We start from the raw sequence: 20482 nt of genomic DNA on the forward strand, positions 1-20482 counted from the left end.
TGCACCTCATTCAAGCAGATTGGCTCTGTGGCGCAATGGATAGCGCATTGGACTTCTAGGTGAATGTCAAGAAGGTATTTAAAGGCTGTGGGTTCGAATCCCACCAGAGTCAGTTTTATCCCTGTTTATTTCATAACTATTTAAAGAAGTTATAAGCGATGCATGCATGCTTCTGCTTCACCAAAATCATTTGCTAAAAAAGGTCAGTAAAAGGAAGTCTATTTTAAAGAGACACCATTCAATTTGGGTAATCTATGCAGAAGAGGAAATTGTCAGCTGTACTGATGAAAATATAATTTACTCGGAAGTAAGATTTTGGGCCCTTCCTTAATTTTACCATGTCAATAAACACATATGAATTTGACGTCAGCAAAAAAATGAGATAGTAGCAACTTCAGGACTAAAAATAAGGTTACATTTACTGAAGAAATTTCAAATGCTTGAAATATCAATTCATTATTATATTCTAGTGTATTTGGTACCTTCGTCAGGTAACCATCTTAAGAAACATAGCGTTAGTTGGGACACTGCCAAATTTTGATTAGGTGATTTTGAGGTTTGCTGTATCAGAGCCTGGATAGCTCAGTCGGTAGAGCATCAGACTTTTAATCTGAGGGTCCAGGGTTCAAGTCCCTGTTCAGGCGGTTTGTTTAAAGAAAATGTACTCTAATGACATGCTCTTTTCAGGATCCAATGAACGAGTAGTCCCATTAGAGTAATTGCAAGTTACTCTTAATGGAGCCATTATATACCCATCGGTCGTGTACCATTTGACAAGAGTTAAGAAGACTTACCGCAACGGTATCATGTCGTTTGAGATGTTGATTATCTTTTCCCCAATTCAATGTTCAAAATGGAACCCTGCTTATAGTTTCCAAATCACTTTATAAAGTTGGTCAACCGCTGATAGCTCATCTTTTTATTTGAGAATTTCTGTTCACCTTGTTGAATCAGGTTGGATCTCTGGTGCAATGGATAGCGGCTTGGGGTTCTAGGCTAATGTAGAGAAAGCATTCAAAGTCTTTGGGTTGGAATACTAGCTGGGTCAGTTTTATCCCTCCTTTATCTTATAACTAATTGAAACAGTAACAAACAATGCCTGCTTCTGCATAACCAGAGACATTTACCAAAACGGCAGTGAAAGAAAGTCTATTTAAACAGACACTGTTTGCTTTGAAAATGTTGCATAATCTATGCCCAAGAGTAAATTTCCAGTTATACTGCTGGACATGTAATTTAGTACCTAGTAATAGTATTTGGCCTTTTACTAATTTCACAATGTCAATTTAGAGACATGATTTCTAAGTCAGCCGAAAATGAGATAGAACGAATTTCAGGATTTAAAATAGATTACGTGTGCTGCTGAAATTTCAAATGCTTGAAATATCAATTAATTATTAAACTCTACATATTTGATTGCTAATATATGTAACCATATTAAGAATTAAAGTGTAGGTTGGTGTGCGTCCACATCATTTTTAGCTGATTTTTAGTTGCAGTGTTGCAGAGCCTGGATAGCTCAGTCGGTAGAGCATCAGACTTTTAATCTGAGGGTCCAGGGTTCAAGTCCCTGTTCAGGCGGTCGGCTACTTTAAAGAAAAAGTATTCTGATTGTACATTCTTTTTGTGTTCCACTGCATGATGAATAAGATATTCCATTACCAAAATTAAAAAAAAACGTCTTTCATGGAGAAGTGAAAAACCCATCTGTCTCATATATCAGATGACGATACACTAAACTTAAGTTTTATGCAGACTTACCAACTGTATCATGTAGTTTGACACGGTGAATAACTTTTACCCAATTCAATATTCAAAATATAGCCATGGTTATAGTATCCAATGAACTTTATAAAGTTGATCAACAGCTCAAAGCTCATTATTTCATTTCTGAATATCTGTGCACCTCACTCAAGCAGATTGGCTCTGTGGCGCAATGGATAGCGCATTGGACTTCTAGGTGAATGTCAAGAAGGTATTCAAAGGCTGTGGGTTCGAATCCCACCAGAGTCAGTTTTATCCCTGTTTATTTCATAACTATTTAAAGAAGTTATAAGCGATGCATGCATGCTTCTGCTTCACCAAAATCATTTGCTAAAAAAGGTCAGTAAAAGGAAGTCTATTTTAAAGAGACACCGTTCAATTTGGGTAATCTATGCAGAAGAGGAAATTGTCAGCTGTACTGATGAAAATATAATTTACTCGGAAGTAAGATTTTGGGCCCTTCCTTAATTTTACTATGTCAATAAACACATATGAATTTGACGTCAGCAAAAAAATGAGATAGTAGCAACTTCAGGACTAAAAATAAGGTTACATTTACTGAAGAAATTTCAAATGCTTGAAATATCAATTCATTATTATATTCTAGTGTATTTGGTACCTTCTTCAGGTAACCATCTTAAGAAACATAGCGTTAGTTGGGACACTGCCAAATTTTGATTAGGTGATTTTGAGGTTTGCTGTATCAGAGCCTGGATAGCTCAGTCGGTAGAGCATCAGACTTTTAATCTGAGGGTCCAGGGTTCAAGTCCCTGTTCAGGCGGTAGGCTACTTTAAAGAAAAAGTATTCTGATTGTACATTCTTTTTGTGTTCCACTGCATGATGAATAAGATATTCCATTACCAAAATTAAAAAAAAACGTCTTTCATGGAGAAGTGAAAAACCCATCTGTCTCATATATCAGATGATGATACACTAAACTTAAGTTGTATGCAGACTTACCAACTGTATCATGTAGTTTGACACGGTGAATAACTTTTACCCAATTCAATATTCAAAATATAGCCATGGTTATAGTATCCAATGAACTTTATAAAGTTGATCAACAGCTCAAAGCTCATTATTTCATTTCTGAATATCTGTGCACCTCACTCAAGCAGATTGGCTCTGTGGCGCAATGGATAGCGCATTGGACTTCTAGGTGAATGTCAAGAAGGTATTCAAAGGCTGTGGGTTCGAATCCCACCAGAGTCAGTTTTATCCCTGTGTATTTCATAACTATTTAAAGAAGTTATAAGCGATGCATGCATGCTTCTGCTTCACCAAAATCATTTGCTAAAAAAGGTCAGTAAAAGGAAGTCTATTTTAAAGAGACACCGTTCAATTTGGGTAATCTATGCAGAAGAGGAAATTGTCAGCTGTACTGATGAAAATATAATTTACTCGGAAGTAAGATTTTGGGCCCTTCCTTAATTTTACCATGTCAATAAACACATATGAATTTGACGTCAGCAAAAAAATGAGATAGTAGCAACTTCAGGACTAAAAATAAGGTTACATTTACTGAAGAAATTTCAAATGCTTGAAATATCAATTCATTATTATATTCTAGTGTATTTGGTACCTTCTTCAGGTAACCATCTTAAGAAACATAGCGTTAGTTGGGACACTGCCAAATTTTGATTAGGTGATTTTGAGGTTTGCTGTATCAGAGCCTGGATAGCTCAGTCGGTAGAGCATCAGACTTTTAATCTGAGGGTCCAGGGTTCAAGTCCCTGTTCAGGCGGTTTGTTTAAAGAAAATGTACTCTAATGACATGCTCTTTTCAGGATCCAATGAACGAGTAGTCCCATTAGAGTAATTGCAAGTTACTCTTAATGGAGCCATTAAATACCCATCGGTCGTGTACCATTTGACAAGAGTTAAGAAGACTTACCGCAACGGTATCATGTCGTTTGAGATGTTGATTATCTTTTCCCCAATTCAATGTTCAAAATGGAACCCTGCTTATAGTTTCCAAATCACTTTATAAAGTTGGTCAACCGCTGATAGCTCATCTTTTTATTTGAGAATTTCTGTTCACCTTGTTGAATCAGGTTGGATCTCTGGTGCAATGGATAGCGGCTTGGGGTTCTAGGCGAATGTAGAGAAAGCATTCAAAGTCTTTGGGTTGGAATACTAGCTGGGTCAGTTTTATCCCTCCTTTATCTTATAACTAATTGAAACAGTAACAAACAATGCCTGCTTCTGCATAACCAGAGACATTTACCAAAACGGCAGTGAAAGAAAGTCTATTTAAACAGACACTGTTTGCTTTGAAAATGTTGCATAATCTATGCCCAAGAGTAAATTTCCAGTTATACTGCTGGACATGTAATTTAGTACCTAGTAATAGTATTTGGCCTTTTACTAATTTCACAATGTCAATTTAGAGACATGATTTCTAAGTCAGCCGAAAATGAGATAGAACGAATTTCAGGATTTAAAATAGATTACGTGTGCTGCTGAAATTTCAAATGCTTGAAATATCAATTAATTATTAAACTCTACATATTTGATTGCTAATATATGTAACCATATTAAGAATTAAAGTGTAGGTTGGTGTGCGTCCACATCATTTTTAGCTGATTTTTAGTTGCAGTGTTGCAGAGCCTGGATAGCTCAGTCGGTAGAGCATCAGACTTTTAATCTGAGGGTCCAGGGTTCAAGTCCCTGTTCAGGCGGTCGGCTACTTTAAAGAAAAAGTATTCTGATTGTACATTCTTTTTGTGTTCCACTGCATGATGAATAAGATATTCCATTACCAAAATTAAAAAAAAAAGTCTTTCATGGAGAAGTGAAAAACCCATCTGTCTCATATATCAGATGACGATACACTAAACTTAAGTTTTATGCAGACTTACCAACTGTATCATGTAGTTTGACACGGTGAATAACTTTTACCCAATTCAATATTCAAAATATAGCCATGGTTATAGTATCCAATGAACTTTATAAAGTTGATCAACAGCTCAAAGCTCATTATTTCATTTCTGAATATCTGTGCACCTCATTCAAGCAGATTGGCTCTGTGGCGCAATGGATAGCGCATTGGACTTCTAGGTGAATGTCAAGAAGGTATTTAAAGGCTGTGGGTTCGAATCCCACCAGAGTCAGTTTTATCCCTGTTTATTTCATAACTATTTAAAGAAGTTATAAGCGATGCATGCATGCTTCTGCTTCACCAAAATCATTTGCTAAAAAAGGTCAGTAAAAGGAAGTCTATTTTAAAGAGACACCATTCAATTTGGGTAATCTATGCAGAAGAGGAAATTGTCAGCTGTACTGATGAAAATATAATTTACTCGGAAGTAAGATTTTGGGCCCTTCCTTAATTTTACCATGTCAATAAACACATATGAATTTGACGTCAGCAAAAAAATGAGATAGTAGCAACTTCAGGACTAAAAATAAGGTTACATTTACTGAAGAAATTTCAAATGCTTGAAATATCAATTCATTATTATATTCTAGTGTATTTGGTACCTTCGTCAGGTAACCATCTTAAGAAACATAGCGTTAGTTGGGACACTGCCAAATTTTGATTAGGTGATTTTGAGGTTTGCTGTATCAGAGCCTGGATAGCTCAGTCGGTAGAGCATCAGACTTTTAATCTGAGGGTCCAGGGTTCAAGTCCCTGTTCAGGCGGTTTGTTTAAAGAAAATGTACTCTAATGACATGCTCTTTTCAGGATCCAATGAACGAGTAGTCCCATTAGAGTAATTGCAAGTTACTCTTAATGGAGCCATTATATACCCATCGGTCGTGTACCATTTGACAAGAGTTAAGAAGACTTACCGCAACGGTATCATGTCGTTTGAGATGTTGATTATCTTTTCCCCAATTCAATGTTCAAAATGGAACCCTGCTTATAGTTTCCAAATCACTTTATAAAGTTGGTCAACCGCTGATAGCTCATCTTTTTATTTGAGAATTTCTGTTCACCTTGTTGAATCAGGTTGGATCTCTGGTGCAATGGATAGCGGCTTGGGGTTCTAGGCTAATGTAGAGAAAGCATTCAAAGTCTTTGGGTTGGAATACTAGCTGGGTCAGTTTTATCCCTCCTTTATCTTATAACTAATTGAAACAGTAACAAACAATGCCTGCTTCTGCATAACCAGAGACATTTACCAAAACGGCAGTGAAAGAAAGTCTATTTAAACAGACACTGTTTGCTTTGAAAATGTTGCATAATCTATGCCCAAGAGTAAATTTCCAGTTATACTGCTGGACATGTAATTTAGTACCTAGTAATAGTATTTGGCCTTTTACTAATTTCACAATGTCAATTTAGAGACATGATTTCTAAGTCAGCCGAAAATGAGATAGAACGAATTTCAGGATTTAAAATAGATTACGTGTGCTGCTGAAATTTCAAATGCTTGAAATATCAATTAATTATTAAACTCTACATATTTGATTGCTAATATATGTAACCATATTAAGAATTAAAGTGTAGGTTGGTGTGCGTCCACATCATTTTTAGCTGATTTTTAGTTGCAGTGTTGCAGAGCCTGGATAGCTCAGTCGGTAGAGCATCAGACTTTTAATCTGAGGGTCCAGGGTTCAAGTCCCTGTTCAGGCGGTCGGCTACTTTAAAGAAAAAGTATTCTGATTGTACATTCTTTTTGTGTTCCACTGCATGATGAATAAGATATTCCATTACCAAAATTAAAAAAAAAAGTCTTTCATGGAGAAGTGAAAAACCCATCTGTCTCATATATCAGATGACGATACACTAAACTTAAGTTTTATGCAGACTTACCAACTGTATCATGTAGTTTGACACGGTGAATAACTTTTACCCAATTCAATATTCAAAATATAGCCATGGTTATAGTATCCAATGAACTTTATAAAGTTGATCAACAGCTCAAAGCTCATTATTTCATTTCTGAATATCTGTGCACCTCACTCAAGCAGATTGGCTCTGTGGCGCAATGGATAGCGCATTGGACTTCTAGGTGAATGTCAAGAAGGTATTCAAAGGCTGTGGGTTCGAATCCCACCAGAGTCAGTTTTATCCCTGTTTATTTCATAACTATTTAAAGAAGTTATAAGCGATGCATGCATGCTTCTGCTTCACCAAAATCATTTGCTAAAAAAGGTCAGTAAAAGGAAGTCTATTTTAAAGAGACACCGTTCAATTTGGGTAATCTATGCAGAAGAGGAAATTGTCAGCTGTACTGATGAAAATATAATTTACTCGGAAGTAAGATTTTGGGCCCTTCCTTAATTTTACTATGTCAATAAACACATATGAATTTGACGTCAGCAAAAAAATGAGATAGTAGCAACTTCAGGACTAAAAATAAGGTTACATTTACTGAAGAAATTTCAAATGCTTGAAATATCAATTCATTATTATATTCTAGTGTATTTGGTACCTTCTTCAGGTAACCATCTTAAGAAACATAGCGTTAGTTGGGACACTGCCAAATTTTGATTAGGTGATTTTGAGGTTTGCTGTATCAGAGCCTGGATAGCTCAGTCGGTAGAGCATCAGACTTTTAATCTGAGGGTCCAGGGTTCAAGTCCCTGTTCAGGCGGTAGGCTACTTTAAAGAAAAAGTATTCTGATTGTACATTCTTTTTGTGTTCCACTGCATGATGAATAAGATATTCCATTACCAAAATTAAAAAAAAACGTCTTTCATGGAGAAGTGAAAAACCCATCTGTCTCATATATCAGATGATGATACACTAAACTTAAGTTGTATGCAGACTTACCAACTGTATCATGTAGTTTGACACGGTGAATAACTTTTACCCAATTCAATATTCAAAATATAGCCATGGTTATAGTATCCAATGAACTTTATAAAGTTGATCAACAGCTCAAAGCTCATTATTTCATTTCTGAATATCTGTGCACCTCACTCAAGCAGATTGGCTCTGTGGCGCAATGGATAGCGCATTGGACTTCTAGGTGAATGTCAAGAAGGTATTCAAAGGCTGTGGGTTCGAATCCCACCAGAGTCAGTTTTATCCCTGTGTATTTCATAACTATTTAAAGAAGTTATAAGCGATGCATGCATGCTTCTGCTTCACCAAAATCATTTGCTAAAAAAGGTCAGTAAAAGGAAGTCTATTTTAAAGAGACACCGTTCAATTTGGGTAATCTATGCAGAAGAGGAAATTGTCAGCTGTACTGATGAAAATATAATTTACTCGGAAGTAAGATTTTGGGCCCTTCCTTAATTTTACCATGTCAATAAACACATATGAATTTGACGTCAGCAAAAAAATGAGATAGTAGCAACTTCAGGACTAAAAATAAGGTTACATTTACTGAAGAAATTTCAAATGCTTGAAATATCAATTCATTATTATATTCTAGTGTATTTGGTACCTTCTTCAGGTAACCATCTTAAGAAACATAGCGTTAGTTGGGACACTGCCAAATTTTGATTAGGTGATTTTGAGGTTTGCTGTATCAGAGCCTGGATAGCTCAGTCGGTAGAGCATCAGACTTTTAATCTGAGGGTCCAGGGTTCAAGTCCCTGTTCAGGCGGTTTGTTTAAAGAAAATGTACTCTAATGACATGCTCTTTTCAGGATCCAATGAACGAGTAGTCCCATTAGAGTAATTGCAAGTTACTCTTAATGGAGCCATTAAATACCCATCGGTCGTGTACCATTTGACAAGAGTTAAGAAGACTTACCGCAACGGTATCATGTCGTTTGAGATGTTGATTATCTTTTCCCCAATTCAATGTTCAAAATGGAACCCTGCTTATAGTTTCCAAATCACTTTATAAAGTTGGTCAACCGCTGATAGCTCATCTTTTTATTTGAGAATTTCTGTTCACCTTGTTGAATCAGGTTGGATCTCTGGTGCAATGGATAGCGGCTTGGGGTTCTAGGCGAATGTAGAGAAAGCATTCAAAGTCTTTGGGTTGGAATACTAGCTGGGTCAGTTTTATCCCTCCTTTATCTTATAACTAATTGAAACAGTAACAAACAATGCCTGCTTCTGCATAACCAGAGACATTTACCAAAACGGCAGTGAAAGAAAGTCTATTTAAACAGACACTGTTTGCTTTGAAAATGTTGCATAATCTATGCCCAAGAGTAAATTTCCAGTTATACTGCTGGACATGTAATTTAGTACCTAGTAATAGTATTTGGCCTTTTACTAATTTCACAATGTCAATTTAGAGACATGATTTCTAAGTCAGCCGAAAATGAGATAGAACGAATTTCAGGATTTAAAATAGATTACGTGTGCTGCTGAAATTTCAAATGCTTGAAATATCAATTAATTATTAAACTCTACATATTTGATTGCTAATATATGTAACCATATTAAGAATTAAAGTGTAGGTTGGTGTGCGTCCACATCATTTTTAGCTGATTTTTAGTTGCAGTGTTGCAGAGCCTGGATAGCTCAGTCGGTAGAGCATCAGACTTTTAATCTGAGGGTCCAGGGTTCAAGTCCCTGTTCAGGCGGTCGGCTACTTTAAAGAAAAAGTATTCTGATTGTACATTCTTTTTGTGTTCCACTGCATGATGAATAAGATATTCCATTACCAAAATTAAAAAAAAAAGTCTTTCATGGAGAAGTGAAAAACCCATCTGTCTCATATATCAGATGACGATACACTAAACTTAAGTTTTATGCAGACTTACCAACTGTATCATGTAGTTTGACACGGTGAATAACTTTTACCCAATTCAATATTCAAAATATAGCCATGGTTATAGTATCCAATGAACTTTATAAAGTTGATCAACAGCTCAAAGCTCATTATTTCATTTCTGAATATCTGTGCACCTCACTCAAGCAGATTGGCTCTGTGGCGCAATGGATAGCGCATTGGACTTCTAGGTGAATGTCAAGAAGGTATTCAAAGGCTGTGGGTTCGAATCCCACCAGAGTCAGTTTTATCCCTGTTTATTTCATAACTATTTAAAGAAGTTATAAGCGATGCATGCATGCTTCTGCTTCACCAAAATCATTTGCTAAAAAAGGTCAGTAAAAGGAAGTCTATTTTAAAGAGACACCGTTCAATTTGGGTAATCTATGCAGAAGAGGAAATTGTCAGCTGTACTGATGAAAATATAATTTACTCGGAAGTAAGATTTTGGGCCCTTCCTTAATTTTACTATGTCAATAAACACATATGAATTTGACGTCAGCAAAAAAATGAGATAGTAGCAACTTCAGGACTAAAAATAAGGTTACATTTACTGAAGAAATTTCAAATGCTTGAAATATCAATTCATTATTATATTCTAGTGTATTTGGTACCTTCTTCAGGTAACCATCTTAAGAAACATAGCGTTAGTTGGGACACTGCCAAATTTTGATTAGGTGATTTTGAGGTTTGCTGTATCAGAGCCTGGATAGCTCAGTCGGTAGAGCATCAGACTTTTAATCTGAGGGTCCAGGGTTCAAGTCCCTGTTCAGGCGGTAGGCTACTTTAAAGAAAAAGTATTCTGATTGTACATTCTTTTTGTGTTCCACTGCATGATGAATAAGATATTCCATTACCAAAATTAAAAAAAAACGTCTTTCATGGAGAAGTGAAAAACCCATCTGTCTCATATATCAGATGATGATACACTAAACTTAAGTTGTATGCAGACTTACCAACTGTATCATGTAGTTTGACACGGTGAATAACTTTTACCCAATTCAATATTCAAAATATAGCCATGGTTATAGTATCCAATGAACTTTATAAAGTTGATCAACAGCTCAAAGCTCATTATTTCATTTCTGAATATCTGTGCACCTCACTCAAGCAGATTGGCTCTGTGGCGCAATGGATAGCGCATTGGACTTCTAGGTGAATGTCAAGAAGGTATTCAAAGGCTGTGGGTTCGAATCCCACCAGAGTCAGTTTTATCCCTGTGTATTTCATAACTATTTAAAGAAGTTATAAGCGATGCATGCATGCTTCTGCTTCACCAAAATCATTTGCTAAAAAAGGTCAGTAAAAGGAAGTCTATTTTAAAGAGACACCGTTCAATTTGGGTAATCTATGCAGAAGAGGAAATTGTCAGCTGTACTGATGAAAATATAATTTACTCGGAAGTAAGATTTTGGGCCCTTCCTTAATTTTACCATGTCAATAAACACATATGAATTTGACGTCAGCAAAAAAATGAGATAGTAGCAACTTCAGGACTAAAAATAAGGTTACATTTACTGAAGAAATTTCAAATGCTTGAAATATCAATTCATTATTATATTCTAGTGTATTTGGTACCTTCTTCAGGTAACCATCTTAAGAAACATAGCGTTAGTTGGGACACTGCCAAATTTTGATTAGGTGATTTTGAGGTTTGCTGTATCAGAGCCTGGATAGCTCAGTCGGTAGAGCATCAGACTTTTAATCTGAGGGTCCAGGGTTCAAGTCCCTGTTCAGGCGGTTTGTTTAAAGAAAATGTACTCTAATGACATGCTCTTTTCAGGATCCAATGAACGAGTAGTCCCATTAGAGTAATTGCAAGTTACTCTTAATGGAGCCATTAAATACCCATCGGTCGTGTACCATTTGACAAGAGTTAAGAAGACTTACCGCAACGGTATCATGTCGTTTGAGATGTTGATTATCTTTTCCCCAATTCAATGTTCAAAATGGAACCCTGCTTATAGTTTCCAAATCACTTTATAAAGTTGGTCAACCGCTGATAGCTCATCTTTTTATTTGAGAATTTCTGTTCACCTTGTTGAATCAGGTTGGATCTCTGGTGCAATGGATAGCGGCTTGGGGTTCTAGGCGAATGTAGAGAAAGCATTCAAAGTCTTTGGGTTGGAATACTAGCTGGGTCAGTTTTATCCCTCCTTTATCTTATAACTAATTGAAACAGTAACAAACAATGCCTGCTTCTGCATAACCAGAGACATTTACCAAAACGGCAGTGAAAGAAAGTCTATTTAAACAGACACTGTTTGCTTTGAAAATGTTGCATAATCTATGCCCAAGAGTAAATTTCCAGTTATACTGCTGGACATGTAATTTAGTACCTAGTAATAGTATTTGGCCTTTTACTAATTTCACAATGTCAATTTAGAGACATGATTTCTAAGTCAGCCGAAAATGAGATAGAACGAATTTCAGGATTTAAAATAGATTACGTGTGCTGCTGAAATTTCAAATGCTTGAAATATCAATTAATTATTAAACTCTACATATTTGATTGCTAATATATGTAACCATATTAAGAATTAAAGTGTAGGTTGGTGTGCGTCCACATCATTTTTAGCTGATTTTTAGTTGCAGTGTTGCAGAGCCTGGATAGCTCAGTCGGTAGAGCATCAGACTTTTAATCTGAGGGTCCAGGGTTCAAGTCCCTGTTCAGGCGGTCGGCTACTTTAAAGAAAAAGTATTCTGATTGTACATTCTTTTTGTGTTCCACTGCATGATGAATAAGATATTCCATTACCAAAATTAAAAAAAAAAGTCTTTCATGGAGAAGTGAAAAACCCATCTGTCTCATATATCAGATGACGATACACTAAACTTAAGTTTTATGCAGACTTACCAACTGTATCATGTAGTTTGACACGGTGAATAACTTTTACCCAATTCAATATTCAAAATATAGCCATGGTTATAGTATCCAATGAACTTTATAAAGTTGATCAACAGCTCAAAGCTCATTATTTCATTTCTGAATATCTGTGCACCTCACTCAAGCAGATTGGCTCTGTGGCGCAATGGATAGCGCATTGGACTTCTAGGTGAATGTCAAGAAGGTATTCAAAGGCTGTGGGTTCGAATCCCACCAGAGTCAGTTTTATCCCTGTTTATTTCATAACTATTTAAAGAAGTTATAAGCGATGCATGCATGCTTCTGCTTCACCAAAATCATTTGCTAAAAAAGGTCAGTAAAAGGAAGTCTATTTTAAAGAGACACCGTTCAATTTGGGTAATCTATGCAGAAGAGGAAATTGTCAGCTGTACTGATGAAAATATAATTTACTCGGAAGTAAGATTTTGGGCCCTTCCTTAATTTTACTATGTCAATAAACACATATGAATTTGACGTCAGCAAAAAAATGAGATAGTAGCAACTTCAGGACTAAAAATAAGGTTACATTTACTGAAGAAATTTCAAATGCTTGAAATATCAATTCATTATTATATTCTAGTGTATTTGGTACCTTCTTCAGGTAACCATCTTAAGAAACATAGCGTTAGTTGGGACACTGCCAAATTTTGATTAGGTGATTTTGAGGTTTGCTGTATCAGAGCCTGGATAGCTCAGTCGGTAGAGCATCAGACTTTTAATCTGAGGGTCCAGGGTTCAAGTCCCTGTTCAGGCGGTAGGCTACTTTAAAGAAAAAGTATTCTGATTGTACATTCTTTTTGTGTTCCACTGCATGATGAATAAGATATTCCATTACCAAAATTAAAAAAAAACGTCTTTCATGGAGAAGTGAAAAACCCATCTGTCTCATATATCAGATGATGATACACTAAACTTAAGTTGTATGCAGACTTACCAACTGTATCATGTAGTTTGACACGGTGAATAACTTTTACCCAATTCAATATTCAAAATATAGCCATGGTTATAGTATCCAATGAACTTTATAAAGTTGATCAACAGCTCAAAGCTCATTATTTCATTTCTGAATATCTGTGCACCTCACTCAAGCAGATTGGCTCTGTGGCGCAATGGATAGCGCATTGGACTTCTAGGTGAATGTCAAGAAGGTATTCAAAGGCTGTGGGTTCGAATCCCACCAGAGTCAGTTTTATCCCTGTGTATTTCATAACTATTTAAAGAAGTTATAAGCGATGCATGCATGCTTCTGCTTCACCAAAATCATTTGCTAAAAAAGGTCAGTAAAAGGAAGTCTATTTTAAAGAGACACCGTTCAATTTGGGTAATCTATGCAGAAGAGGAAATTGTCAGCTGTACTGATGAAAATATAATTTACTCGGAAGTAAGATTTTGGGCCCTTCCTTAATTTTACTATGTCAATAAACACATATGAATTTGACGTCAGCAAAAAAATGAGATAGTAGCAACTTCAGGACTAAAAATAAGGTTACATTTACTGAAGAAATTTCAAATGCTTGAAATATCAATTCATTATTATATTCTAGTGTATTTGGTACCTTCTTCAGGTAACCATCTTAAGAAACATAGCGTTAGTTGGGACACTGCCAAATTTTGATTAGGTGATTTTGAGGTTTGCTGTATCAGAGCCTGGATAGCTCAGTCGGTAGAGCATCAGACTTTTAATCTGAGGGTCCAGGGTTCAAGTCCCTGTTCAGGCGGTAGGCTACTTTAAAGAAAAAGTATTCTGATTGTACATTCTTTTTGTGTTCCACTGCATGATGAATAAGATATTCCATTACCAAAATTAAAAAAAAACGTCTTTCATGGAGAAGTGAAAAACCCATCTGTCTCATATATCAGATGATGATACACTAAACTTAAGTTGTATGCAGACTTACCAACTGTATCATGTAGTTTGACACGGTGAATAACTTTTACCCAATTCAATATTCAAAATATAGCCATGGTTATAGTATCCAATGAACTTTATAAAGTTGATCAACAGCTCAAAGCTCATTATTTCATTTCTGAATATCTGTGCACCTCACTCAAGCAGATTGGCTCTGTGGCGCAATGGATAGCGCATTGGACTTCTAGGTGAATGTCAAGAAGGTATTCAAAGGCTGTGGGTTCGAATCCCACCAGAGTCAGTTTTATCCCTGTGTATTTCATAACTATTTAAAGAAGTTATAAGCGATGCATGCATGCTTCTGCTTCACCAAAATCATTTGCTAAAAAAGGTCAGTAAAAGGAAGTCTATTTTAAAGAGACACCGTTCAATTTGGGTAATCTATGCAGAAGAGGAAATTGTCAGCTGTACTGATGAAAATATAATTTACTCGGAAGTAAGATTTTGGGCCCTTCCTTAATTTTACCATGTCAATAAACACATATGAATTTGACGTCAGCAAAAAAATGAGATAGTAGCAACTTCAGGACTAAAAATAAGGTTACATTTACTGAAGAAATTTCAAATGCTTGAAATATCAATTCATTATTATATTCTAGTGTATTTGGTACCTTCTTCAGGTAACCATCTTAAGAAACATAGCGTTAGTTGGGACACTGCCAAATTTTGATTAGGTGATTTTGAGGTTTGCTGTATCAGAGCCTGGATAGCTCAGTCGGTAGAGCATCAGACTTTTAATCTGAGGGTCCAGGGTTCAAGTCCCTGTTCAGGCGGTTTGTTTAAAGAAAATGTACTCTAATGACATGCTCTTTTCAGGATCCAATGAACGAGTAGTCCCATTAGAGTAATTGCAAGTTACTCTTAATGGAGCCATTAAATACCCATCGGTCGTGTACCATTTGACAAGAGTTAAGAAGACTTACCGCAACGGTATCATGTCGTTTGAGATGTTGATTATCTTTTCCCCAATTCAATGTTCAAAATGGAACCCTGCTTATAGTTTCCAAATCACTTTATAAAGTTGGTCAACCGCTGATAGCTCATCTTTTTATTTGAGAATTTCTGTTCACCTTGTTGAATCAGGTTGGATCTCTGGTGCAATGGATAGCGGCTTGGGGTTCTAGGCGAATGTAGAGAAAGCATTCAAAGTCTTTGGGTTGGAATACTAGCTGGGTCAGTTTTATCCCTCCTTTATCTTATAACTAATTGAAACAGTAACAAACAATGCCTGCTTCTGCATAACCAGAGACATTTACCAAAACGGCAGTGAAAGAAAGTCTATTTAAACAGACACTGTTTGCTTTGAAAATGTTGCATAATCTATGCCCAAGAGTAAATTTCCAGTTATACTGCTGGACATGTAATTTAGTACCTAGTAATAGTATTTGGCCTTTTACTAATTTCACAATGTCAATTTAGAGACATGATTTCTAAGTCAGCCGAAAATGAGATAGAACGAATTTCAGGATTTAAAATAGATTACGTGTGCTGCTGAAATTTCAAATGCTTGAAATATCAATTAATTATTAAACTCTACATATTCGATTGCTAATATATGTAACCATATTAAGAATTAAAGTGTAGGTTGGTGTGCGTCCACATCATTTTTAGCTGATTTTTAGTTGCAGTGTTGCAGAGCCTGGATAGCTCAGTCGGTAGAGCATCAGACTTTTAATCTGAGGGTCCAGGGTTCAAGTCCCTGTTCAGGCGGTCGGCTACTTTAAAGAAAAAGTATTCTGATTGTACATTCTTTTTGTGTTCCACTGCATGATGAATAAGATATTCCATTACCAAAATTAAAAAAAAAAGTCTTTCATGGAGAAGTGAAAAACCCATCTGTCTCATATATCAGATGACGATACACTAAACTTAAGTTTTATGCAGACTTACCAACTGTATCATGTAGTTTGACACGGTGAATAACTTTTACCCAATTCAATATTCAAAATATAGCCATGGTTATAGTATCCAATGAACTTTATAAAGTTGATCAACAGCTCAAAGCTCATTATTTCATTTCTGAATATCTGTGCACCTCATTCAAGCAGATTGGCTCTGTGGCGCAATGGATAGCGCATTGGACTTCTAGGTGAATGTCAAGAAGGTATTTAAAGGCTGTGGGTTCGAATCCCACCAGAGTCAGTTTTATCCCTGTTTATTTCATAACTATTTAAAGAAGTTATAAGCGATGCATGCATGCTTCTGCTTCACCAAAATCATTTGCTAAAAAAGGTCAGTAAAAGGAAGTCTATTTTAAAGAGACACCGTTCAATTTGGGTAATCTATGCAGAAGAGGAAATTGTCAGCTGTACTGATGAAAATATAATTTACTCGGAAGTAAGATTTTGGGCCCTTCCTTAATTTTACCATGTCAATAAACACATATGAATTTGACGTCAGCAAAAAAATGAGATAGTAGCAACTTCAGGACTAAAAATAAGGTTACATTTACTGAAGAAATTTCAAATGCTTGAAATATCAATTCATTATTATATTCTAGTGTATTTGGTACCTTCTTCAGGTAACCATCTTAAGAAACATAGCGTTAGTTGGGACACTGCCAAATTTTGATTAGGTGATTTTGAGGTTTGCTGTATCAGAGCCTGGATAGCTCAGTCGGTAGAGCATCAGACTTTTAATCTGAGGGTCCAGGGTTCAAGTCCCTGTTCAGGCGGTTTGTTTAAAGAAAATGTACTCTAATGACATGCTCTTTTCAGGATCCAATGAACGAGTAGTCCCATTAGAGTAATTGCAAGTTACTCTTAATGGAGCCATTAAATACCCATCGGTCGTGTACCATTTGACAAGAGTTAAGAAGACTTACCGCAACGGTATCATGTCGTTTGAGATGTTGATTATCTTTTCCCCAATTCAATGTTCAAAATGGAACCCTGCTTATAGTTTCCAAATCACTTTATAAAGTTGGTCAACCGCTGATAGCTCATCTTTTTATTTGAGAATTTCTGTTCACCTTGTTGAATCAGGTTGGATCTCTGGTGCAATGGATAGCGGCTTGGGGTTCTAGGCGAATGTAGAGAAAGCATTCAAAGTCTTTGGGTTGGAATACTAGCTGGGTCAGTTTTATCCCTCCTTTATCTTATAACTAATTGAAACAGTAACAAACAATGCCTGCTTCTGCATAACCAGAGACATTTACCAAAACGGCAGTGAAAGAAAGTCTATTTAAACAGACACTGTTTGCTTTGAAAATGTTGCATAATCTATGCCCAAGAGTAAATTTCCAGTTATACTGCTGGACATGTAATTTAGTACCTAGTAATAGTATTTGGCCTTTTACTAATTTCACAATGTCAATTTAGAGACATGATTTCTAAGTCAGCCGAAAATGAGATAGAACGAATTTCAGGATTTAAAATAGATTACGTGTGCTGCTGAAATTTCAAATGCTTGAAATATCAATTAATTATTAAACTCTACATATTTGATTGCTAATATATGTAACCATATTAAGAATTAAAGTGTAGGTTGGTGTGCGTCCACATCATTTTTAGCTGATTTTTAGTTGCAGTGTTGCAGAGCCTGGATAGCTCAGTCGGTAGAGCATCAGACTTTTAATCTGAGGGTCCAGGGTTCAAGTCCCTGTTCAGGCGGTCGGCTACTTTAAAGAAAAAGTATTCTGATTGTACATTCTTTTTGTGTTCCACTGCATGATGAATAAGATATTCCATTACCAAAATTAAAAAAAAAAGTCTTTCATGGAGAAGTGAAAAACCCATCTGTCTCATATATCAGATGACGATACACTAAACTTAAGTTTTATGCAGACTTACCAACTGTATCATGTAGTTTGACACGGTGAATAACTTTTACCCAATTCAATATTCAAAATATAGCCATGGTTATAGTATCCAATGAACTTTATAAAGTTGATCAACAGCTCAAAGCTCATTATTTCATTTCTGAATATCTGTGCACCTCATTCAAGCAGATTGGCTCTGTGGCGCAATGGATAGCGCATTGGACTTCTAGGTGAATGTCAAGAAGGTATTTAAAGGCTGTGGGTTCGAATCCCACCAGAGTCAGTTTTATCCCTGTTTATTTCATAACTATTTAAAGAAGTTATAAGCGATGCATGCATGCTTCTGCTTCACCAAAATCATTTGCTAAAAAAGGTCAGTAAAAGGAAGTCCATTTTAAAGAGACACCGTTCAATTTGGGTAATCTATGCAGAAGAGGAAATTGTCAGCTGTACTGATGAAAATATAATTTACTCGGAAGTAAGATTTTGGGCCCTTCCTTAATTTTACCATGTCAATAAACACATATGAATTTGACGTCAGCAAAAAAATGAGATAGTAGCAACTTCAGGACTAAAAATAAGGTTACATTTACTGAAGAAATTTCAAATGCTTGAAATATCAATTCATTATTATATTCTAGTGTATTTGGTACCTTCTTCAGGTAACCATCTTAAGAAACATAGCGTTAGTTGGGACACTGCCAAATTTTGATTAGGTGATTTTGAGGTTTGCTGTATCAGAGCCTGGATAGCTCAGTCGGTAGAGCATCAGACTTTTAATCTGAGGGTCCAGGGTTCAAGTCCCTGTTCAGGCGGTTTGTTTAAAGAAAATGTACTCTAATGACATGCTCTTTTCAGGATCCAATGAACGAGTAGTCCCATTAGAGTAATTGCAAGTTACTCTTAATGGAGCCATTAAATACCCATCGGTCGTGTACCATTTGACAAGAGTTAAGAAGACTTACCGCAACGGTATCATGTCGTTTGAGATGTTGATTATCTTTTCCCCAATTCAATGTTCAAAATGGAACCCTGCTTATAGTTTCCAAATCACTTTATAAAGTTGGTCAACCGCTGATAGCTCATCTTTTTATTTGAGAATTTCTGTTCACCTTGTTGAATCAGGTTGGATCTCTGGTGCAATGGATAGCGGCTTGGGGTTCTAGGCGAATGTAGAGAAAGCATTCAAAGTCTTTGGGTTGGAATACTAGCTGGGTCAGTTTTATCCCTCCTTTATCTTATAACTAATTGAAACAGTAACAAACAATGCCTGCTTCTGCATAACCAGAGACATTTACCAAAACGGCAGTGAAAGAAAGTCTATTTAAACAGACACTGTTTGCTTTGAAAATGTTGCATAATCTATGCCCAAGAGTAAATTTCCAGTTATACTGCTGGACATGTAATTTAGTACCTAGTAATAGTATTTGGCCTTTTACTAATTTCACAATGTCAATTTAGAGACATGATTTCTAAGTCAGCCGAAAATGAGATAGAACGAATTTCAGGATTTAAAATAGATTACGTGTGCTGCTGAAATTTCAAATGCTTGAAATATCAATTAATTATTAAACTCTACATATTTGATTGCTAATATATGTAACCATATTAAGAATTAAAGTGTAGGTTGGTGTGCGTCCACATCATTTTTAGCTGATTTTTAGTTGCAGTGTTGCAGAGCCTGGATAGCTCAGTCGGTAGAGCATCAGACTTTTAATTTGAGGGTCCAGGGTTCAAGTCCCTGTTCAGGCGGTCGGCTACTTTAAAGAAAAAGTATTCTGATTGTACATTCTTTTTGTGTTCCACTGCATGATGAATAAGATATTCCATTACCAAAATTAAAAAAAAAAGTCTTTCATGGAGAAGTGAAAAACCCATCTGTCTCATATATCAGATGACGATACACTAAACTTAAGTTTTATGCAGACTTACCAACTGTATCATGTAGTTTGACACGGTGAATAACTTTTACCCAATTCAATATTCAAAATATAGCCATGGTTATAGTATCCAATGAACTTTATAAAGTTGATCAACAGCTCAAAGCTCATTATTTCATTTCTGAATATCTGTGCACCTCATTCAAGCAGATTGGCTCTGTGGCGCAATGGATAGCGCATTGGACTTCTAGGTGAATGTCAAGAAGGTATTTAAAGGCTGTGGGTTCGAATCCCACCAGAGTCAGTTTTATCCCTGTTTATTTCATAACTATTTAAAGAAGTTATAAGCGATGCATGCATGCTTCTGCTTCACCAAAATCATTTGCTAAAAAAGGTCAGTAAAAGGAAGTCTATTTTAAAGAGACACCGTTCAATTTGGGTAATCTATGCAGAAGAGGAAATTGTCAGCTGTACTGATGAAAATATAATTTACTGGGAAGTAAGATTTTGGGCCCTTCCTTAATTTTACCATGTCAATAAACACATATGAATTTGACGTCAGCAAAAAAATGAGATAGTAGCAACTTCAGGACTAAAAATAAGGTTACATTTACTGAAGAAATTTCAAATGCTTGAAATATCAATT

The 20482-nt window shown here is 36.0% G+C and overlaps 34 non-coding genes across 34 annotated transcripts; all 34 read left to right on the forward strand.

The window, feature by feature from the left end:
- The first annotated feature begins 21 nt into the window (after positions 1-21).
- Positions 22-112, forward strand: TRNAR-UCU (transfer RNA arginine (anticodon UCU)). Its single transcript is given in 2 exon segments — positions 22-58; positions 77-112. It is a non-coding gene; the product is annotated as a tRNA-Arg (tRNA).
- A 459-nt stretch (positions 113-571) lies between these two features.
- TRNAK-UUU (transfer RNA lysine (anticodon UUU)) lies at positions 572-644 on the forward strand. The gene has a single exon. It is a non-coding gene; the product is annotated as a tRNA-Lys (tRNA).
- An 864-nt stretch (positions 645-1508) lies between these two features.
- TRNAK-UUU (transfer RNA lysine (anticodon UUU)) lies at positions 1509-1581 on the forward strand. The gene has a single exon. It is a non-coding gene; the product is annotated as a tRNA-Lys (tRNA).
- A 341-nt stretch (positions 1582-1922) lies between these two features.
- Positions 1923-2013, forward strand: TRNAR-UCU (transfer RNA arginine (anticodon UCU)). Its single transcript is given in 2 exon segments — positions 1923-1959; positions 1978-2013. It is a non-coding gene; the product is annotated as a tRNA-Arg (tRNA).
- Positions 2014-2472: 459 nt separating this feature from the next.
- TRNAK-UUU (transfer RNA lysine (anticodon UUU)) lies at positions 2473-2545 on the forward strand. The gene has a single exon. It is a non-coding gene; the product is annotated as a tRNA-Lys (tRNA).
- Positions 2546-2886: 341 nt separating this feature from the next.
- Positions 2887-2977, forward strand: TRNAR-UCU (transfer RNA arginine (anticodon UCU)). The gene is given in 2 exon segments: positions 2887-2923; positions 2942-2977. It is a non-coding gene; the product is annotated as a tRNA-Arg (tRNA).
- A 459-nt stretch (positions 2978-3436) lies between these two features.
- TRNAK-UUU (transfer RNA lysine (anticodon UUU)) lies at positions 3437-3509 on the forward strand. Its single transcript has one exon. It is a non-coding gene; the product is annotated as a tRNA-Lys (tRNA).
- Positions 3510-4373: 864 nt separating this feature from the next.
- TRNAK-UUU (transfer RNA lysine (anticodon UUU)) lies at positions 4374-4446 on the forward strand. The gene has a single exon. It is a non-coding gene; the product is annotated as a tRNA-Lys (tRNA).
- A 341-nt stretch (positions 4447-4787) lies between these two features.
- On the forward strand, positions 4788-4878 carry TRNAR-UCU (transfer RNA arginine (anticodon UCU)). The gene is given in 2 exon segments: positions 4788-4824; positions 4843-4878. It is a non-coding gene; the product is annotated as a tRNA-Arg (tRNA).
- Positions 4879-5337: 459 nt separating this feature from the next.
- Positions 5338-5410, forward strand: TRNAK-UUU (transfer RNA lysine (anticodon UUU)). Its single transcript has one exon. It is a non-coding gene; the product is annotated as a tRNA-Lys (tRNA).
- Positions 5411-6274: 864 nt separating this feature from the next.
- On the forward strand, positions 6275-6347 carry TRNAK-UUU (transfer RNA lysine (anticodon UUU)). The gene has a single exon. It is a non-coding gene; the product is annotated as a tRNA-Lys (tRNA).
- A 341-nt stretch (positions 6348-6688) lies between these two features.
- TRNAR-UCU (transfer RNA arginine (anticodon UCU)) lies at positions 6689-6779 on the forward strand. The gene is given in 2 exon segments: positions 6689-6725; positions 6744-6779. It is a non-coding gene; the product is annotated as a tRNA-Arg (tRNA).
- Positions 6780-7238: 459 nt separating this feature from the next.
- TRNAK-UUU (transfer RNA lysine (anticodon UUU)) lies at positions 7239-7311 on the forward strand. Its single transcript has one exon. It is a non-coding gene; the product is annotated as a tRNA-Lys (tRNA).
- Positions 7312-7652: 341 nt separating this feature from the next.
- Positions 7653-7743, forward strand: TRNAR-UCU (transfer RNA arginine (anticodon UCU)). The gene is given in 2 exon segments: positions 7653-7689; positions 7708-7743. It is a non-coding gene; the product is annotated as a tRNA-Arg (tRNA).
- Positions 7744-8202: 459 nt separating this feature from the next.
- TRNAK-UUU (transfer RNA lysine (anticodon UUU)) lies at positions 8203-8275 on the forward strand. The gene has a single exon. It is a non-coding gene; the product is annotated as a tRNA-Lys (tRNA).
- An 864-nt stretch (positions 8276-9139) lies between these two features.
- Positions 9140-9212, forward strand: TRNAK-UUU (transfer RNA lysine (anticodon UUU)). The gene has a single exon. It is a non-coding gene; the product is annotated as a tRNA-Lys (tRNA).
- Positions 9213-9553: 341 nt separating this feature from the next.
- On the forward strand, positions 9554-9644 carry TRNAR-UCU (transfer RNA arginine (anticodon UCU)). The gene is given in 2 exon segments: positions 9554-9590; positions 9609-9644. It is a non-coding gene; the product is annotated as a tRNA-Arg (tRNA).
- A 459-nt stretch (positions 9645-10103) lies between these two features.
- TRNAK-UUU (transfer RNA lysine (anticodon UUU)) lies at positions 10104-10176 on the forward strand. Its single transcript has one exon. It is a non-coding gene; the product is annotated as a tRNA-Lys (tRNA).
- A 341-nt stretch (positions 10177-10517) lies between these two features.
- Positions 10518-10608, forward strand: TRNAR-UCU (transfer RNA arginine (anticodon UCU)). Its single transcript is given in 2 exon segments — positions 10518-10554; positions 10573-10608. It is a non-coding gene; the product is annotated as a tRNA-Arg (tRNA).
- Positions 10609-11067: 459 nt separating this feature from the next.
- On the forward strand, positions 11068-11140 carry TRNAK-UUU (transfer RNA lysine (anticodon UUU)). Its single transcript has one exon. It is a non-coding gene; the product is annotated as a tRNA-Lys (tRNA).
- Positions 11141-12004: 864 nt separating this feature from the next.
- Positions 12005-12077, forward strand: TRNAK-UUU (transfer RNA lysine (anticodon UUU)). Its single transcript has one exon. It is a non-coding gene; the product is annotated as a tRNA-Lys (tRNA).
- A 341-nt stretch (positions 12078-12418) lies between these two features.
- On the forward strand, positions 12419-12509 carry TRNAR-UCU (transfer RNA arginine (anticodon UCU)). Its single transcript is given in 2 exon segments — positions 12419-12455; positions 12474-12509. It is a non-coding gene; the product is annotated as a tRNA-Arg (tRNA).
- A 459-nt stretch (positions 12510-12968) lies between these two features.
- TRNAK-UUU (transfer RNA lysine (anticodon UUU)) lies at positions 12969-13041 on the forward strand. The gene has a single exon. It is a non-coding gene; the product is annotated as a tRNA-Lys (tRNA).
- A 341-nt stretch (positions 13042-13382) lies between these two features.
- Positions 13383-13473, forward strand: TRNAR-UCU (transfer RNA arginine (anticodon UCU)). Its single transcript is given in 2 exon segments — positions 13383-13419; positions 13438-13473. It is a non-coding gene; the product is annotated as a tRNA-Arg (tRNA).
- A 459-nt stretch (positions 13474-13932) lies between these two features.
- Positions 13933-14005, forward strand: TRNAK-UUU (transfer RNA lysine (anticodon UUU)). Its single transcript has one exon. It is a non-coding gene; the product is annotated as a tRNA-Lys (tRNA).
- A 341-nt stretch (positions 14006-14346) lies between these two features.
- TRNAR-UCU (transfer RNA arginine (anticodon UCU)) lies at positions 14347-14437 on the forward strand. The gene is given in 2 exon segments: positions 14347-14383; positions 14402-14437. It is a non-coding gene; the product is annotated as a tRNA-Arg (tRNA).
- Positions 14438-14896: 459 nt separating this feature from the next.
- On the forward strand, positions 14897-14969 carry TRNAK-UUU (transfer RNA lysine (anticodon UUU)). Its single transcript has one exon. It is a non-coding gene; the product is annotated as a tRNA-Lys (tRNA).
- An 864-nt stretch (positions 14970-15833) lies between these two features.
- Positions 15834-15906, forward strand: TRNAK-UUU (transfer RNA lysine (anticodon UUU)). Its single transcript has one exon. It is a non-coding gene; the product is annotated as a tRNA-Lys (tRNA).
- A 341-nt stretch (positions 15907-16247) lies between these two features.
- Positions 16248-16338, forward strand: TRNAR-UCU (transfer RNA arginine (anticodon UCU)). Its single transcript is given in 2 exon segments — positions 16248-16284; positions 16303-16338. It is a non-coding gene; the product is annotated as a tRNA-Arg (tRNA).
- Positions 16339-16797: 459 nt separating this feature from the next.
- On the forward strand, positions 16798-16870 carry TRNAK-UUU (transfer RNA lysine (anticodon UUU)). Its single transcript has one exon. It is a non-coding gene; the product is annotated as a tRNA-Lys (tRNA).
- An 864-nt stretch (positions 16871-17734) lies between these two features.
- TRNAK-UUU (transfer RNA lysine (anticodon UUU)) lies at positions 17735-17807 on the forward strand. Its single transcript has one exon. It is a non-coding gene; the product is annotated as a tRNA-Lys (tRNA).
- Positions 17808-18148: 341 nt separating this feature from the next.
- On the forward strand, positions 18149-18239 carry TRNAR-UCU (transfer RNA arginine (anticodon UCU)). Its single transcript is given in 2 exon segments — positions 18149-18185; positions 18204-18239. It is a non-coding gene; the product is annotated as a tRNA-Arg (tRNA).
- A 459-nt stretch (positions 18240-18698) lies between these two features.
- On the forward strand, positions 18699-18771 carry TRNAK-UUU (transfer RNA lysine (anticodon UUU)). The gene has a single exon. It is a non-coding gene; the product is annotated as a tRNA-Lys (tRNA).
- Positions 18772-20049: 1278 nt separating this feature from the next.
- On the forward strand, positions 20050-20140 carry TRNAR-UCU (transfer RNA arginine (anticodon UCU)). Its single transcript is given in 2 exon segments — positions 20050-20086; positions 20105-20140. It is a non-coding gene; the product is annotated as a tRNA-Arg (tRNA).
- Positions 20141-20482: the final 342 nt, after the last annotated feature.

Source organism: Triturus cristatus, chromosome 4_1 (genome assembly GCF_964204655.1).
Source record: "Triturus cristatus chromosome 4_1, aTriCri1.1, whole genome shotgun sequence".
NCBI classification, from domain to species: domain Eukaryota; kingdom Metazoa; phylum Chordata; class Amphibia; order Caudata; family Salamandridae; genus Triturus; species Triturus cristatus.